The sequence below is a fragment of the Protopterus annectens genome, chromosome 3.part1 (assembly GCF_019279795.1).
Source record: "Protopterus annectens isolate FY-2018-M chromosome 3.part1, PAN1.0, whole genome shotgun sequence".
In the NCBI taxonomy this organism is placed as follows: Eukaryota; Metazoa; Chordata; order Ceratodontiformes; family Protopteridae; genus Protopterus; species Protopterus annectens.
In genome coordinates, this window is record NC_056732.1 from 1,542,086,417 (window position 1) to 1,542,106,069 (window position 19,653).

A 19,653-nucleotide genomic window follows, 5' to 3' on the forward strand; every position below is an offset into this window, starting at 1 on the left:
CCTTGACTGCACATTGTGTGTGCTACAACATGTGGTGGGAGTAGGTCATTGGACATGTGGATGTAGGGCAGCAACAACAGCTGCTGAGAGTCCAAGTAGCCATGCACACTCATGTTACCAAAGTGGCAGTACCTCCAGCACTACAGAAGGGAGGATGCTGTCAACACCACAGTGTGGCAGACCATGGGCACATGGTCCTGGCTGGTCCTGTGAGGGACACAGGCCCAGCAGACAACAGTCATCAGCAGTGACTAGTACCCTATCTGCTCCTGAGCATGGTGGTGCCAGTGCCACTCCTCCTGGCAGTGCCAGTTCCTATGTCCATGGCCAGAAACAGTGAACTGTCCATTCTGCAATGTACGGTCCATACCTGTCCAACATATCCACGTGAAGGACTAGCACATGGCTTGACTGTGTATATGCACACACTCATACATCAATGTCACATGCAGGTCACCAACAGACACACACGGCACCTTCCATGACCCAGCTGACCACCACTCCTTCCTGACTCCCACACATGATGTCAACTGTTTGGAACAGCCTAGGCCTCTGGCACCCCCAAATCACACCCTGTGCATGTGATGATATCTGTGCCACATCCCTGCCATCCATACCATCGATGCAGGGACATGCAAATATGTGTCTGATGCACAGGGTGACTGTAGTACATTACTTGACATATTGTAGTGTGTTTGTGTTATGCCATGACATGTGCTGCATACTGGCGTGTGTGATGGGTGCACATCAAAGTGTCTGTACCGTTGTTGCAGGATGTTAGATTGGCAGTGGTGTTGCAGATTGACGGATGTCTCTCAGAACTTTGTATGTGTCTGTTGCAGGGGTGTGGGTGGCTACACTGTGGAGACTTGGTAGCAATACAGCAGCTCAGGATGGCATGGTAGCAAAGCAGACATATGACATCAGCAAGGTATGGCTGTATATGTGCATGGTTACCTAGGGGCGCATGTGTAGAACAGTGTGTCAGGGTGAAGGAGGCAGACAGCATACTCCTGCATGCATACCCCGTGGCAAGGCATGCTACCCTTGAGAAGTGTCACCTGGGTGTTCTGTACCTACAAATGTAGGTGGTGGCAGATATCATTTATGGCTAAGTAGTTGTGGTCTATGTAGGGCCAGTAGCTACTCACAAGGTCTTAAAATGTATAGCCATAACATACACATAGCCAAGACAGACACACTGCTGCAAGGCAAACAATTCATCAATGTAATGGTGTTGACTTACACTAATGAATTTGATGGCTTAAGGGAGATTTTAAAAAGAAATTGGACTATTTTTTTTTTTCAAAACAGGTTTATTGTTTTAACATATAAGAGAAATATCATAACAATTTTATACAAGTAATTAAAATAGGTATTATTATAATATTCAACAAAACAACTAAAGTATTTACAAAGACATCCACTACAATCAGATCAATTAATTAAACTAAAATAATTGAAATTAAATTTTTTAACAAATTTTGTAAATTATCCCATACAATATAATATGATGTTTTTCTAGTTGTTCTCATTCTAATTGTGCTTATTTCCATATGGCACATTATATTCATAACATTTTTAAATTCATTGAACGAAGGAGGTGTATCTGAACAATTTCTAGTTATTATTTTCCTGGCCACTGCTAGGATAGACCATAACAAGGGAAGCTTAATCTTTTTAACACATTGAGGTACAGGTGTGTTGAATAATATAAGAGACTTAGAAATAATGAAATTATCTGTAAAAGAGCCTGCAAAATTCATTAATTGACTTCCAGTATTCTTTCAACTTCATACAGTCATAAAACATATGAGCCCAGTCAGCATTAATTTCTACATTACATCTCTTACATAGATTATCTTTATTATTTATTTTATTCATCATCAAAGGTGTATAAAAGATCTATGTAAAATTTCCATGTATAAAGTCTCCAGACAATGGAAGATGTAGTTCTATAAGCAGATTCCAATATATATTGTTTATCTTGTTGAGTTGGTGGGTCCCCATTAATAGAGGTGAAATAATTCCAGTATGAATCTACACTGTAAAAGTTTGTCTGATAATTTTATGTATATATGAAAGTTTACTTTATCAGAAACTTTATGCTGTAAATTTCATATCAAGTAATCAATCAGTTTTGGAATAGATTCTTTAACTGTTATAGACATTAGATCTATTCTATCAATTATATGTTGTCTAAAGATCTGAACCTCTAACCAGCAAGTTTCTCTTAGATCAAATTCTTGTTTTAAGAAATCTAGATTTTTAACTTTATTATCAGATATCAGCTGATACCAGTACTTTAGATTATTATCTATAGCTAAATGAGCTCCTTCAGAAGTAGATGACATAAGCATACCCTGAGTATACATTATAGGAAATACAATAAAATTCCATTCCCTATACTTAGGGTGCATGAATATAAAGTTACGATAACTAATAATAATATTTAATGGGTAACAAACCATATGTTTAGGTGTAATAGGTGAAGTACAAAATTCCTTTAGCAACCACAACATGGAGTTATTTACAATCATATTTTTATGTGTTAAGGAGATTTTCATGAAGTGCATACTAATTAGCTCCCAATAATCTTTCCATTTATGACTGATCTATTAATTTATAATAGAAGAGATAATATATAAATTAAAGTCTGGAAAAGAAATACCTTGAGACCAGCTATTAGTATGTTTCTTTAATGCAATCCTAGGTCTATTAAAATTTAACATTAGTGTATTCAGTTTCTTGATAGTTATTTTGTTTGATTGTATTAAGTATAAAATCTTGGGGAATTATCATTTTAATAATTGTAAGTCTTATAGGTAGTATTTTAAAATTGGACTATTTTTGAAGTCAATCGAAACCACATTACTGCAGTGGGATAAAGACCAGTAGTGATATACAAAAAGCTCCTAGTTTTAAATTGATACTGGAAAGAATGGGAAGATGTGAAAATAAGGGGAGAATGGCCAAGTGCGGAAGCTGTAATCAATGCAAGTATGTAATGGAAGGTTCTTCCTTTAATATACATGGCTTTGGGTACATAAAACCTAGTGGCAGGTTTACATGTTCCACCAAGGGCATTGTTTATCTAGGGTTATGCACACTTTGCACAACATTCTACATAGGCAAAACTAAATGTAAATGCAGGCAAAGGATATATCGACACATATACAACATCAAGTAGAAAGATGAAAACAACACCCTATATAGGCACATTAAATCCAACCCTATGCACCAGTTTAAGTTTTGTATTATTCATCAAGTTAACCTAGGTGAGTGGGTGGGACCCAGTGATAATTTTTAGACTTTTTAGAACTTAAATGGCAACTTAGGACCAATGCCACCCAGCCACCAGATTTAAATGAAAATGTTTCAATTTCCAGCATACTAAAACTCAAAGCTGGATATTATTTGGGGTAATTATGCATTGATAAAAAACAAAGCCAGCAGACAATGGCAAAACTGTGGGTTTATTAGACTCCTTTAAAACACATAGGTAGTCAAAAGCAACAAACCGGTTTTGGCTGACACTATTACTTAGCCTTCCTCAGTGTAAAAAGTAAGTAATGTTAGGCACATTTAAATACTGTTCATGTGAATGCATATCCAACAACCATTGGTTCCTCACAAATTTTCATTTAATCCAGGTGAAAATAATGCATCCAATTTTACAATCCATTTCTTTTCTTTCAAATTTAAAAGGCTATGCCAACTCGCTTTAGTAGCCCTATTGCCCATGATTTTATCTATAACTGTGAATTTAAAGGAAGCACTGGGGTGTTTGTTAGTATGTTTAAATAAGGCATTAGTAGGTTTTTTTGTTCCTGATTTCAATTAGATATTCAGAAATACAGATCCTTAAAGGTCTAGAGATCTGACCAACATAGAATGCAGAGCAGGTACAGGTAGCTAGGTAAACCAGCCAATCCGACCCACAGTTAGCAAAAAAACAGATATTAAAAATATTGCCTGTATTGTGACTAGTAAAGTCCTTTGTTTTACTTTTTGTATCACGGAGTTAGGAAGCAGCCATTTTGTTGCGACTTTCCTGCTCGTCAGTACAAAAAACATTTGGTGTGCTATTATTTGATTTAATACGAGGATCGGGAACCAGGAGGTGACTCTTTTTCTATTTTTGTGTCTACATTGGACTCTAGGAATATACAGATTAGTTATGTGATTCTTTCACTTTGCCATCTGTCAATTTACAAGACTGCTGAAGAATTTTCTGTTGAATACACGGACTTATTGGCTCAATAATAGGGCTATTGACATCTGAATATATTATCAAGGACCTACACAATATGTACTTTTAACTTGGGTTTCATTTATCAGTGCCTTATGTTAAATTGGGTCATGCGGCGATCATTTAGCAGTTGTTTTTTGATGTTGTAACCATATTTTCTGCTTTTTACAAGTTGAGCTTCTCGTATTGACATTTGGACATTATTATATCTTTTGAGGGTGGCTATTATTGAACACTGAATGGACAATCTTGTGTGGACTATGAATGTTCTACCGCCTTTTAAAAGTGACATGGAAGGGGGCTAGTATCTGATACTGGATGCTGCTATTATAGTTATATCAGTTTTGTCTTTCCATATGTGCTTGATTTAAACTAAACTCTGGACAGTATGTATGTTTTTCCATTCTGGCCTGTCTAATCTTGTTTAAACATTAGGGCTACACATTATCCAAATGTTGATCTTTATGTATGTATTATAACAAATATGGTTTGATGGTATATATTTAAATGCACCAACTCGTTCCATTATATTGTTATATATTGGGAATCAATAGGTGTTTATTTTTAGGTTGGGTCTTTTTAGGTTGCGTCAAGCCAAGTCAATATTCATCTCAGTGGTTTTGAATGTATGTTAACCCTCTGATCTAGCAACAATTTTAGCACCTTGGTTTGAGAATAACTTTTTGGGACATTATATACATTTTTTGGTATTTTTGCATACTTCTATGTACCTCGTACACTGTATTCAACATTCTTGGGTAGACTAAGGGCTCTGGTTAAAATTATTTATTCTAATTATGAATCAGTGCTCAGCATGTCATTTTGGTGACTAATAGGTGACGATTATTGTTGTTTATCAGATCCCTGGCCAATAGCTAATTTTGGACTAATTTCCATTTTTGGTGTAAATTTCTCTTTAAATGGTCTGTATGTTTGACCTTATTGAATGGGGCTGACAACCCTTTCATTTAGCTGACAAATTCTGACAATACTTTGCAAACTAGAGCTCTTTATAGGGTCTTATCTTGACCATTTGATCTGCAGTTTTTGGTGTGGGCATATTTTTTTGCAGTTAACACTCTTTGGGGTGTTCCAGCAGTGTGGATCCATTTTTGTTCTTTTCACCAGTCACAGCAAGGGCTATTATTGTTCGGTCTTTAATATTGACAGCACACGTGGACATAGCATTGCTCTATGAGCATAACATTTTTTGGTGTCCTTTCGGAATTGTAAGCAAGGGCTATTATTGTACTTCTTGGCTAAAAAACAATTAGATGGTAGGTTTATGTTCCAATCCGAACATAGCATTGTTGTATTGGTTAAATCCAATTGTAAGTTAGGCCCGTAGAAGGCTTTTTGAACATTTTGGCGAGTGATTAATGCCATACACTGTTGGGCTGAATACAAAAGGTATCATTCCTTTGTTGTAATTTGACTTTTTGTCGCACCAGGAACAGCAGATTTGGCACTTTATTCATTGATCAATAGGCCAATTGATTTATATTCATTTACGGACAAAATCTTTTGCTACTTCTATTGCCATGGATTTGTCTAGCATTTTGAGGGCATTGTCAGCCGATAAGGATGATTTGGGTGTTTTTGGTTTGGTCATTGGCAATGATACACATAATAATCCTATCCCGACAACTATGGAGGCTTCTTGTGAAGCACATTTTCAGAATTTAACCAAACAAATGCATTCACTTAGAACCAATGTCTGGCATGCAAAATTATTCAAGGCCTATTTGGCCAAAGATATGGCTCCACGTGGCTTGAGGGTTCGCCTTTAACCTTTGGTGGGCAAAATTGACAGTGAATTGATTGAATAATGGGTGAATGCCCAGCAACAAGCATCAATGGGCTTTGTCAAAATCCTATCAGCCTATTATGATAGGACCATTAAAACGGAAATGGTGGAAGTCACCAAGTTGTGTGAGATTACCAAAACATATGAGGGATTACCAGCATACCAAATTTCTCTCAACAAATTAAGCAAGGATTTGGTTAATTTGGAGCAATATCGTAAATCTAAGAAGATGAGAAAATGTCAGAGGGACTTAACAGATTATGAAAAGGGAACTCAGTTTAACAATATGAGTAAACAGGTTAGGTTTAATGATACGGTCAAAAAATGGTGATAAACGTAAGAGACCCAGATCAATCTTGAAAAGAGTTTCACAGTCCAGTTCCAGTTTTGAAACTTCTGATGAGGCTTCATCATCTGCAACAGACCCTGACACACAGCACCTTGGAGATTCTCCTACAGCTAAACGAGCTAACCCTTTAGACAATGGCAGGTCGAGGGGGTAGGAAACACACAAAGAATAAACAATATCGATGGCCTACTGGAACTGATGACACGGATATAATAGATCAGAATAATGTACTAAACATTTCCAATGTATCGCTGTCTGACATACAAATAAAAGTGTTGAACAAGGGACTCAGTTTTATTCCTAGTTTCTTTATGTCAGAAGACAAGCTAGCTCAGGATGTTATTGCCTTTTGTAGATTATTACATTTAAGAATGTTCTTCAAGGACTCTGATAATGTTGCATGCAGTGATAGATTTCAATATCACAGGTCCAAATTTACACCCCCCATGCACCCCCATGTGTTGATGTTTCAGACTTCTGTATTGAAGGATTTACATTACAAGTTTAGGGAACATATGTGCAAAACTAACAACTTTTCTAAGACTTGAAACATTAGCCTTACAACAATTGATTGAAAACAGGGACTTGGTTATTTTACCTGCAGACAAGGCGGGAGCGGTGGTGGTCATGAACTGGACACAGTATAATGAGGAAGCATTGAGACAATTAAGGGATGGGCGCTATTATATTTGCATGCTCTTAGATCCCACCTTCAGGTTCAGGAAGGAAATTGACCAATTTTTGAGATTAGCCAGGGAAAAAGGTATTATTTCTGATCAGGATCAATACCATTTAACGGTCACGGATCCTACTAATCAGTATATATATTTTCTTCCCAAAATACATAAAGACCTGAACCATCCACCAGGTAGATCTATTGTCGCAGTTAGGGGCTCTTTGACAGAACCCCATCCTAATTCCTCACTAGACATTTGCAACCTTTATGTAAGTGGGTAAAATACAGATTGCAAGACACCACAGAGTTTCTCCAAATCATTGCAGACACCCAACTAGAACCTGGGTGGTTACTCTGCACTCTGGATGTCTCTGCCCTATATACCAATATTTCCCATTGGGCAGATTTGGATGCCCTGGAGTATTGGTTACGGAGGTCTGAATTTTACTCCCTAGGTTTCAATACTCTTTTCATTGGGCTTGCTGAACATGTATTGACTAAGAATGTCTTTTATTATCAAGACAAATGTTATTGGCAAACTCAAGGGACAGCCATGGGGGCATCATTTGCCCCAATTTACGCAGATTTGTTCATGGCCTATGTGGAGGAGTTTTTGATTTATGATAATAGTCACAATATATACCTGGATGAAATCGACATCTGGAGAAGATTTTTGTATGATTGCTGGATGGTATGGATGTTGGATGTTATATATCTAAGGGAATTTGTAGAGTACTTGAATGATAATAAGTGGGGTATCAACTTTACAGCCAATTATCGCTCCCAGAGTATTACATTTTTGGATGTATTAATCACGAGGAATGAGGATCTTGGAGTGACTTCTGTGTGGAGTCTGCATGTCCTCCCCGCGGTCGAGTGGCCTCCGAAAGACATACGTGAATGGGCGTGCCTTCGCTGAAGGTTGGGCATCAGGCTGGCAACTCAGCACCATAAAAATCTACTGCCAATCATTAGCGGACCGGAGTTCCGCTGTGGCAACCCCTAACCTGGAAAAGCCGAAAAGACAAACAACAAACCTAGTGACACAGGTATATTGTAAGTACCCCCAGTACAATTCCCTTCTCCATGCCTCCAGCTATCATCCGCCCAACATCTGCAGGAACATACCCAAGTCCCAGTTTCTCAGAATGTAACTTATTTGTTCGGAGGATAACACCTATGAACATCATAGGCAGGACCTTATATCTAGATTTAAGGCTAGGGGTTATGCTATGGGGCATGGCCTAGGTGTTAGCAATATTGTCTCCACTATGTATAGGTGGGAGACTTTACAGTACAAATAAAAATCAGTGAATAATCAAGCAGTCATTTGTCTAGTGACCACTTATGGCAGAAATATGGATCTTTTACTCAAAAGCGTGCAGAGACATTGGAATATATTACAGGCTGATGAATATTTTTCTACGATTTTGGGTGACAGGTGTCTGTTTTCATTTCATAAGGGGAGGAATATTGGTTCCCAGCTGAGCCACTATAAGCACATTCTCGGAGGCCTCAATAATCTTAGTCAAAGAACTTTGACTGGGGATCCTCTAGTAGGTTGTGTACCATGTGGCCATTACACTCTTTGTAAGAATGTTAGCAAAACAAAAACTAGTCACAATACAGGCAATATTTTTGATATCCGTTTTTTTGCTAACTGTAGGTCGGATTGGCTGGTTTACCTAGCTACCTGTACCTGCTCTGCATTCTATGTTGGTCAGACCTCTAGACCTTTAAGGATCCATATTTCTGAACATCTAAGTGAAATCAGGAACAAAAAAACTACTAATGCCTTATTTAAACATATTAACAAACACCCCAGTGCTTCCTTTAAATTCACAGTTATAGATAAAATCATGGGCAATAGGGCTACTAAAGTGGGTTGGCATAGCCTTTTAAATTTGAAAGAAAAGAAATGAATTGTAAATTTGGGTGCATTATTTTCACCTGGATTAAATGAAAATTTGTGAAGAACCAATAGCTGTTGGATATGCATTCACATGAACAGTATTTAAATGTGTCTAACATTACTTACTTTTTACACTGAGGAAGGCTAAGTAATAGTGTTAGCCGAAACCGGTTTGTTGCTTTTGACTACTTTGTATTTTATAGGAGTCTAATAAACCCACAGTTTTATCATTGTCTGCTGGCTTCAGTTTTTGTCTTATGCTCTTGGTGTTTTGGAGCCTTGCAGCTGCCGTACATGCAGGAAACATTTTACTTTGGGTTTAATTATGCATTGATGCCATAGGGTATGTATTTGACATGTGTCACATAGGGTAGGAAAACATTTTTAGTTAAGAGTATTATATAAAAAACTGAAAATGTTTTTAATTTTAGCTGCAGTAATCTTTCAAGTGCACTGCGCATTGTTGTAAATTATTTCTTTGTAACTGTTACATGTTTTTGCTAGTAGGTTTTACAACATAGTATATGTTTATGCAGGCACTCTGAGGAAATTTTACTAATTTGAATATTATTTAATCAATTAATTTAGTATGATGTATAAAAAAGGCGTCTTGACTTATGGATAATTGGTCTGATGAAGTCCAGTTACCAGAGGAAGAAAGCGCTTAACCTCCATTGTTGTTTTATGAGTCTTTTTAAGTAATAATTTTATGTTTTGAGCAGCACTCGACTCTGAAGTCTTTTCCCACCAGTGTGACTGTTCTTGGTTTCTGGATTGATTTTGTTGCTCATATATAAATATATATATATATATATATATATATATATATATATATATATATATATATATATATATATATATATATATATACACACATATGTCAGGGACGTAACTGCAGTTGTGTGTCTGTGTTATGTGACTCTGTTATATAGATGTATGTGGAGGGTCTATATCACTTTACACCTTTATCTCTCTCTCTCTCTCTCTCGCTATCTATATATATATATATATATATATATATATATATATATATATATATATATATATATATATATATATACATATATATATATATATATATATATAGAGAGAGAGAGAGAGATACAGTGGATATAAAAAGTTTACACAGCCCTGATAAATGCCAGGTTTTTGTCATATAAAAATGAGACCACAATAAATCATTTCAAAACTTTTCCCACCTTTAATGTGACCTATAAACTGTACAGTTCAATTGAAAAAGAAACAAATCTGTTAGGGGAAAAGATAAAAAATAAAAAACATACAATAAGCTGTTTGCATAAGTGTACACACCCTTAAACAAATACTTTCTTGAAGCACATTTTGATTTAATTACAGCATTCAGTCTTCTTGGGCACACACCATCAATTAAAGAGTCTCTTATTAACCCCAAATAAAGTTCAGTTGTCCTAGTAGGATTTTCCTGACATTTACTCAGTTGTCTGCTACAGAAAAAGCCATGGTTCACAGAGAGCTTACAAAGCATCAAAGGGATCTCATTGTTGAAAGGTATCAGTCAGGAGAAGTGTACAAAAAAATGTCCACAGCATTGGATATACGATGGAACACAGTGACGACAGCCATCAAAAAGTGGAGAAAATATGGGACAACAGTGACATTGCAAAGAACTGGGCGACCCTCCAAAATTGATGAAAACACAAGACGTAAACTGGTCAGGGAGGCTGTCAAGAGACCTACAGCAACACTGAAGGAGCTGCAGGAATTTCTGGCAAGTACTGGTTGTGTACTACATGTGACAACAATCTCCCGTATTCTCTATATGTCTGGGTTATGGGATAGAGTTGCAAGATGGAAGCCTTTTCTTGCACAGAAAAACATCCAGGCCCAGCTAAAATTTGGAAAATAATACATCAAGTCTCCCAAAATCATGTGGGAAAATGTGTTATCGTCTGATGAGACCAAGGTTGAACTTTTTAGTCACAATTCCAAAAGGTATGTTTGGCGCAAAAACAACAGTTCACATCACCAAAAGAACAACATCTCCACGATGAAGCATGGTGGTGGCAGTATCATGCTTTGGGATTGCTTTTCTTCAGCTGGAACTGGGGCTTTATTCAAGGTGGAGGGAATTATGAACAGTTCCAAATACCAGTCACGTTTGACCCAAAACCATCAGGCATCTGCTAGAAAGCTGAAGATGAAGAGGAATTTCACCTTTCAACATGACAATGACCCCAAGCATACATCCAAATCAACAAAAGAATGGCTTCACCAGAAGAAAATTAAAGTTTTGGAATTTCCCAGCCAGAGCTCAGACCTAAATCCAATAGAAAATCTGTGTGGTGACCTTAAGAGAGCTGTGCACATGAGATGCCCTCGCAATCTGACAGATTAGGAGCACTTTTGCAAGGAAGAGTGGGCAAATATTGCCAAGTCAAGATGTGCCATGCTGATAGATTCCTACCCAAGAAGGCTGGATGCTGTAATTAAATCAAAAGGTGCTTCAACAAAGTATTAGTTTAAGGGTGTGCACACTTATGCAACCAGCTTATTGTACATTTTTTATTTTTTTCCCTAACAGATTTGTTTTTTTTTTCAATTGAATTGTACAGGTTATAGACCACATTAAAGGTGGGAAATGTTTTGAAATGATTTACTGTGGTCTCATTTTTTTATATCACAAAACCTGGCATTTTAACAGACGTGTGTAAACTTTTTATATCCTCTCTCTCTTTCTCTCTATAGATATATATATATATATATATATATATATATATATATATATATATATATATATATATATATATATATATATATATCTGTACCACATACAGATAGAGTGGGTAAGTCTGTGTGGGGGGACAGGGAGAAACAGCTATGTATACATAGCTGTCTGTATGCACACACTTATTTCATACATCAGTTCCTCAGGCAAAGGAGGAAACAGACATGGGCTCAAGTTAGTTAAGTGTAGGAGCATGCTCAGTGTGACTATCAGTATTTACAAGGTGACTCCAGGGCAGACCTACCAGTACTCCAGTCCAAGATTCTGTGTGCCGCAGCTATTTGGCTGCTGCACCTGATTCGACAGTCGCCTCCATGATATTTTGTCCAAGGCATTCCCTGACTGTGTGCTGAATGTAATATATGTCTCATACCTATCAAGTGTGAGTATTGTAATAGAATGTATGTAGTTCTACATATGTATGTTATGTTGTACATAACATTGTGGATTTCTGGCACATTACTGGCAAATCATTATAGGTTAACATATACATCAGGAAATCCATGCCAATGCACGGCTTGTTATTCTCATAGGTTCATAGGTTCATACTAGGCTATCTGTCCTAGGGCATTTATAAGCCTAGCCAGAATGTGTTTGGCTTTCGCCACCCATTTTAAATTTATTTTGCTATGCCCTTTTTCAAGGTTAGTATACTGTGCCTCTGTCTAACAGTGACACAGAAGTGATACCCAGAGTAAACCTATGATCTCCCATCCACTCATCAATATTCCTCTTGAAGAGAGTCAATGAGGGACTCTGCCTAACCTGGACTGGGATTTTATTCCAGAGTGAAGGAGCCTCTGGGTTATGAATCTGTCCCTCCAGCATGTCCTATTTATTTCAGTGCTGAGGTTCAAGTCTCTGTAGCGTAACTTGATGGGATTTGGATTTTCTGAGGTGCAGCATGTCCATTAATTCCGGGTTGGACATGGCGCACAGATCGCCTCTGAACAGGCGGTATGCCACTGAGTAGAGCTGGAGTTTCTTTAACCGGGCAGCATATGGCATCTGTTTGAGCCCTTTGATCCTCTTGGTGAGGTACTTTGGGGTCTTTCCAGTTGCTGCAGGTGTCTGGTAAGGTACATCCCAAAAAGGGCATTGTACTCAATTATGGGCTGATGGGTGGGAGTAAAGAGACATGACCTCTGACCCCTGATCTAGATGTGAATCCCTTCATGATTAGGTGGGCTATATAAAATGTTTTTCTAACCACTTTGGCCACGTGGTTGTCAAATGAGAGATTGCTATCAACTTGGGTCCCTAGGTCCCTAATTACTTCTTCTGTACTTAATGGATTACCACCTATGTGGTAATTTGTGGGCACTTTATACATTTGTCTGGGCAATAGTTATTCTTTCCCTGTGTATTTGAGCCTTTGTCGCACTACTGTTCATGGCTTTGTGCAGATATCCTGCTGTAAGTGGTTGTGGATATGATGTGACTGGGGTACATGCTGTAACGCCAGATGCAGGGTGACAGTCTATATATTTCCTACTGTACATGTTTCTGCAGGATGTCCAGCCCATATGTCTGCGCTGTTCCTTATACAGTTGTGGTTTCCCAGTAATATAGTAATACATGGAACCCACAGAAAAGTACTGACATAGTTGAGTGATGGCCTTTACATCCTGATGCTATACTAGCCACCTAATACGTTTCTCAGACCATGTATAATGTCTGTTTGTTTGACCCTCTACCACCCATTGTCCCTGCCTTTTTCCACCTTTCTGGCATGAACAGATTGTGGCATATTGATAGTCTGTAGGACTCCTACCATACGACACATGCAAAAGTTGTAGGTGCAGCCAGCTTCGAACCATCTACACCATTAACCATGCTAATGTACTTAGTCCAGTGAGCCACCAGAAGGTGAGATTTAATTCCTCACACTGTCAAGAACAGACAGACAGACATACACTGTGAGACCTGCATTTTGTGTAAAATAGGACATTTAGGATGGTTCATTGTGACAGTCCTGGGACTGTGTGGTCTGCAGATATATCCTTGCAAGCATATTATTACCACAGTTGTATGGGAACACTGATTTGTTGGGGGTAGTGGACTCTGCCTTTGACAGAATTACATCTGTCCTATGACCCTGCTATTTGGCATTTCCCCTGCATATTGCAGTGGATTTTCCAGCCCTGTGACTTACTGCATATTATGGGGTACCCAGTATTGGACAGAGTACCTTTTGTCCCAAGTAGCTGTTAGTCTTCTGCAAGTAGCCCAGCAATCCACTATATTCCCTTACATACATGCAGCCGGTCCATAAATATGATACCATAGTCTGGTACCCTGCACATTTGTAGTAAAGGAGAGTGAATTACCTTGTGGACTCAGCAGTTGAGAGACCTGTGTTTCAGGGCTGACTATTTCTGATGCATACAGTACACAGCCAATACATGGTAATGTACAGGTTGTGTGGTGTGGCTGGCATCCTTTTTGCTATGTATGCGAGTCGGACTGAGGTGTCAGTCCCTAGGACCCTAGATTGTCAGTGCATGTGCTATGTGTTGCCTCTTTGCCAAGGCCAGGGCATACTGGGCACAACTACATCTGTCAACAGGGACAGGGTCAGTGGGGTTAATCCTCTGAGTCCCCCTGTGGCTCTGTCTGTCGGGACCTAGGCACTAGTGGGAGGCTGTGTGTCCCTTCCCTGTGATGGTCCTACCACAGCTGTTTCCACAGGATCATATTGTGTAGAATGGCACATACTGTGAAAATCTGTGCACATATTGTTGGAGAGTACAGCAGGGCTCCACCTGATATATCAAGGCACCGGAACCATGACTTGAGCAGCCCACACATATGCTCTATAATGTTCCTAGTTTGTGCATGTGCCTCATTATGGCACTCTTCAGTAGGTGTGTGTGCATTTCTGATGGGTGCCATCATCCACGGTTCCAGTGCATAGCCAGCATCCCCCAGTAGGTGGCCATATGGAATGTTCCCCCTGGCAAACATCTGGTACAGCTGTGATGCATGTCAGATATGGGAGTCATGATAGCTGCCAGGCTGCCAGCATACACACTGATGATAATGCCCTGGACATTGCACATGACCTGTCAGTTGGAGTAATACCTGTGTGGTTGACGTAGACTCTACCATCCTCACTGGGAAGTGCTTTGATGTGTAAATGAGTGCAGTCTTTGGCACCCAGCACCTCAGAGTAGTGTGCTATGTGGTAGAAGAGATGCATACTACTGGCCCTCTCCTCAGTGGTGTGGGGTAAGTAAATGTGCTCACTGGCATGTGTTTGCATTGCAGCCAGGAACTGGTGGAGTACCCTGGATGCAGATGCTTGTGAGACCCCCATCATGTCCCTAGTTGGTTTTTGGAAAGTACCTGTGGCTAGTATTCTTAGGGCTACACATATCTTTGTTTCCACTGGGATGAGTTCCCCTCTGTTGGCTCTGGGTCTGAGTTGAGGGCGGCAAAGTAGTATGTCCCTGTCCACCCTGTAGCGCTCTACAATCTCCAGCTCATGTAACTCTTGGAAGGTTACCTTAGGGTGAACACTCTTCTCCTTCTCAGTTTTGGCCTGTTGTCAGCATCAACATCAGCACTGCCCTCAGCCTCTAGCACATACAAATGTAGCATTTTATACTTGACCAGCTTTCCCAGGCTATTTCCTTTTTTCTTTCTTTTTTTTTTAAATGCCTTCATTGCTAAGTGCTGCAGAGCAGAGCGCAAACCCGCAAGCTGGTGTAAACACTACTCAGCAGTCTGGACACACTCCCATGCACGGGCACACTCAGCATAGCTTAAACCAGCTAAAAAACATACCCTGCAGCTAAACAAAGCTTAGCAGCAGTAGACACTCCTTTCTGCTTAGGTGAGCTGCGCTCTGAGCAAACAGGTGCCACTGAGCTCCAATCCGCTTAGACATATAGTGACACATCGCCTTCTGATGTCAGCTACTTGTTCTTCTAACACCAACATGGTCCTGAGGCTACACAGGTTTTACCTGCAGACACAGTGGCCCATTTTTGCTATTCAGTAACCCCAGCTCATTTGTATAGAGAGCCTTGCATATACCCTGGATACTTCACTATTCCAGGGCCTGCCTCCTTAGCAACCACTGAAACCTGCCACTGTATATACTGTATGCAGGGCACTATAATGCATTATTTTTACAAATGTCTTACTTTTAATTTTTCAACATTTTAATAATTTTTTTTTTCATAATGGCATGTTTGTGCATTGCTATGCACCTATGACACTATGCCTACATGGAAAATCACTCCGTGTAGGCTTTCTTGAATTGCTGTTAAGTTAATAGTTCATAGGTTGAACTAAATAGCTATTCAATAATGCCTACATTGAGTGATTGTAGATAGATACAGATACAAATTAAAATTTGTATCTGTATCTATCTATAATCACTCATTCATTTACACTTTTTTGACAGGGTTCGTCGCAGTAGACTAGTGGACTTATTTCAGGGGAGACTCAAACTGATATACATAGTGACTTGGGGAAATTTGGTCAGAGGAAGAGTATGGAGGAAGAGAAGAAAGAGACATTACTTGATGGTGTATGAGTGTTAACAGAGATGGAGATGTGTGGTGTGGAGGCTGAAAAGAATAAGATGCTAAGTATCCATACAGATAATGTGGGTTGTGGATTAGCACATGTTATTGTTACTGAAGTGCAGCAGGATGGATTAGAAAATTAACTTTTATGTGAGATGATCAAGGAACTAAAACTTACTCATGACACAGTGGTTTCTGGTCAGATATAGTTCCTATATGTTTTCCTGATGCAATATGAAGAGGCTGATGTACTGAACTTTGAAAACAGCAGAAAACAAGCAGGAAGAATGACATACTTTTTTTTTTTTTTTTTATGAAAAAGGCTATGACAGTGGTGCTAGGACTGAAAACTATAATTGAACATTCTAGCATTAAGACTTATGTTCCTATGACTTGCTGTTGTTTGTCTTTCGGCTTTTTCCCGGTAAGGGGTCACCACAGCGGAACTCCGGTCCGCTAATGATTGGCAGTAGATTTTTACGAAACGTCAGCTCGACACCCAACCTTCAATGAAGGCACGCCCATTTACGCACACATGTCTTTCGAATGCTACCAAACTGCGGGGAGGACATGCAGACTCCACACAGAAGGCACTCCCAAGCCAAGCCGAGAATCGAACGGGAGAACCTCTTGTTGTGAGGTAACAACGCTACTGCCGTACGACTGCTAAAGGAAAAAGTAGCACAAGCATAAATAGTGTAAATATTACTGAGAGATAGAAACTGGTGGTTAGAACTGAAGATGGCTAGATGACTGACACGTATTTTGTAGGTGATAATATCATTTATCCATTCAGTTGTACTTTTGAGGATGTAAGGGTGTTTATTCATACTGGAACTGAAACATTTTGTAAGATAACTTTTGAGACATTTGAACATGCAGAAAGATTTTTAATGTTGTTTTGTTTCATGCAAAATATTTTTGCGTGCTGTTGAACTGCTTAATGGTAAATGGGTCACAGAATTTATTATATTATTTATTCATTTGACATTTGTTTACCTGTTTATCGGAAAAGTCCAGCAGGGATAATATCCCATTTTCAGAGGAGGCAGGGGAGAAAAGTTTCACATTGACATGATATGGTTACAGCTATTGCAAAGCCTAAAACAGAAGAATGACATATTAACTAAGTAAAAGTTCAGCTTCAGCGCATACAGTGGGAACCTATACATATTCAGTGCAAATATTTAGACAGCTATAATGAGCTGAAAAAGAACATTGTTAATAGACAAAAGTATTCACAAGTTGCACTTCGTAGAGGTGACATCAAACTCACTGATTACACCCTTTGGAACAGAAATGACTAAATAATATAGCCTAGGCAAATATAAATCTGATTGTTGTCTAAAAAATAGATTTTGCTAATTCCTTCCCTTTGAACATAGCTAAAGTATGCTGGTGGTGGAGGGAGGAAGGGACTAGTTTAACCTGGGGTAGTGCAGGAGCAGACCCAAGTTTTCATTGTGGATCAGGGGGACATTTAATAAATGAATGCCCCAAAAGAAGATATCAGAGTAGAAAAACTGGTCATGGAATAAGCAACTGTAAAACACAATGTAGGAAATATGGTATTACTATTTTTGGTTTGACTGTGACTTGTTTCATGTCAATAAAGAAGATGAAAGAAAAATTGAAAATCAAAATGTAGTTGAGTTACTTTCTGAAAGTAAGAAGGAAGGGAGTACTCAGGTTCCAAATGAGGAGACACAAATAGTTGTTGTGTCTTTCGGCTTTTCCCGGTTGGGATAAAATATGGAGGGGAATAAATAGGAAATTAATACAGAAGAGAAAAAAAAAACAATTAGAAAATTATACTGTAGCTAGTTGGCTTTGCCTTTTATGGGCCTGACTGTACCACAAAGATGTTAAAAGTAAAAACCCATGGGCATTCAGAAGCCATGTTTCTGAAACAGTGGTAAGTCCTTAAGGACTCATTTGCATATATCCGGTGGGTGTCCACTACAGGAGGTTTAAGGTATTACACAGTGAAATTTCTAACTTGGTTGGATCTTTTTTCAGTTTTTACTGAATACTTTGTCTGTGTGCTATTTTACTCTTTGGTTTGGATGTTATTTTAAATATTGTACAGGCATCCTAATATTTATAAACATTTTAAGCTCTTTGATTTAAGTATACCTAAGCAATCCATTTATGCTGCCCTAATAAGGTCAGGAAAAGACAAAAACTGGCATGTCCATAGATAATAAATGGGCATTCAGAAACCATGTAGCTGAAACACAGGTAAGTCCTAAGGGGTCATTTGCATATATCCTATGGGCCTCCATTACAGGAGGTTTAAGGTATTATACAGTGAAGAGTCTAACTTGGCTAGGTCTTTGTTACAGTGTTCACTGAATGGTTTGTCTGGGGGGCCTTTTTATTCTTTAGTTTATATATGTGTGGTGTGTGTGTGTGTGTATGTGTGTGTGTGTGTGTGTGTGTGTGTGTGTGTGTGTGTGTGTGTGTGTGTGTGTGTACAGACAGATAGATATATATATACTTTCATGATGTGGCAGCTTGCCCTCACATGAAGGGTGCAGGGATATTTTTGTTTTTATAGGATTGTTGCTGTTTTGATATAAGACTTCACAAAGATTTAGATGTTTTCAGATCGAATATTCAAGTGTCAGTTAAATGAAGTGGAATTACTTTTCCTGGGACCCCACAGAAAGATCCTACATAGGAAGAGTTTAATGAGAGAAGTGTTCCTTAAGTAGAAGCATGATGACTTAAAACAGTTGACATTTGGTCTGTGAACATCCAAAATCACAGAGTTTTTTTTTCAGTTTTACCACAGACTGTTGCTTATCACTGCCATAAATTGGTTGGATTTAAAGCTGGGCAACTGCAATTTCTTAAGGTGTCGTGAATAGCCATAGCCACTGTCATGGAGATATTGAGTTTTAGGTGATTACTAAGAAGCTAGTGTTTGACGCATTCCAAGACAAAACTAAAGTAGTCTGCAGTAAACATTTTATCCTGTACAGAGGACAGATAAATATGTATATCTTCTGCATGGAAATTATACTCTAGGCTTCTCTCTGTCCTGACCTTTTCTAATGGTAGCATACATACACACAGCAAAAGAGGACTCATAATGGACACTTGCGGAGTGACAGGGCAAAAGGTTAGTACTAGACACTATTCACTGGATAGCTCCAGAGAAGTAGGAGAAAAAACAATCCAGAAGAGTGCCCACAGCCTTCAATGATCCACAAGACTATTATATTCCACCATAATAAATGATGAAGAGGGCTTAAAAAAGGATCAAAGCTGTTTACTCACATTCATTCTTCAGGACTAGAGGCTACTCATGCCCATAGTAAAGCTGTCTCAGTACTCTGTGTTGTGTAGA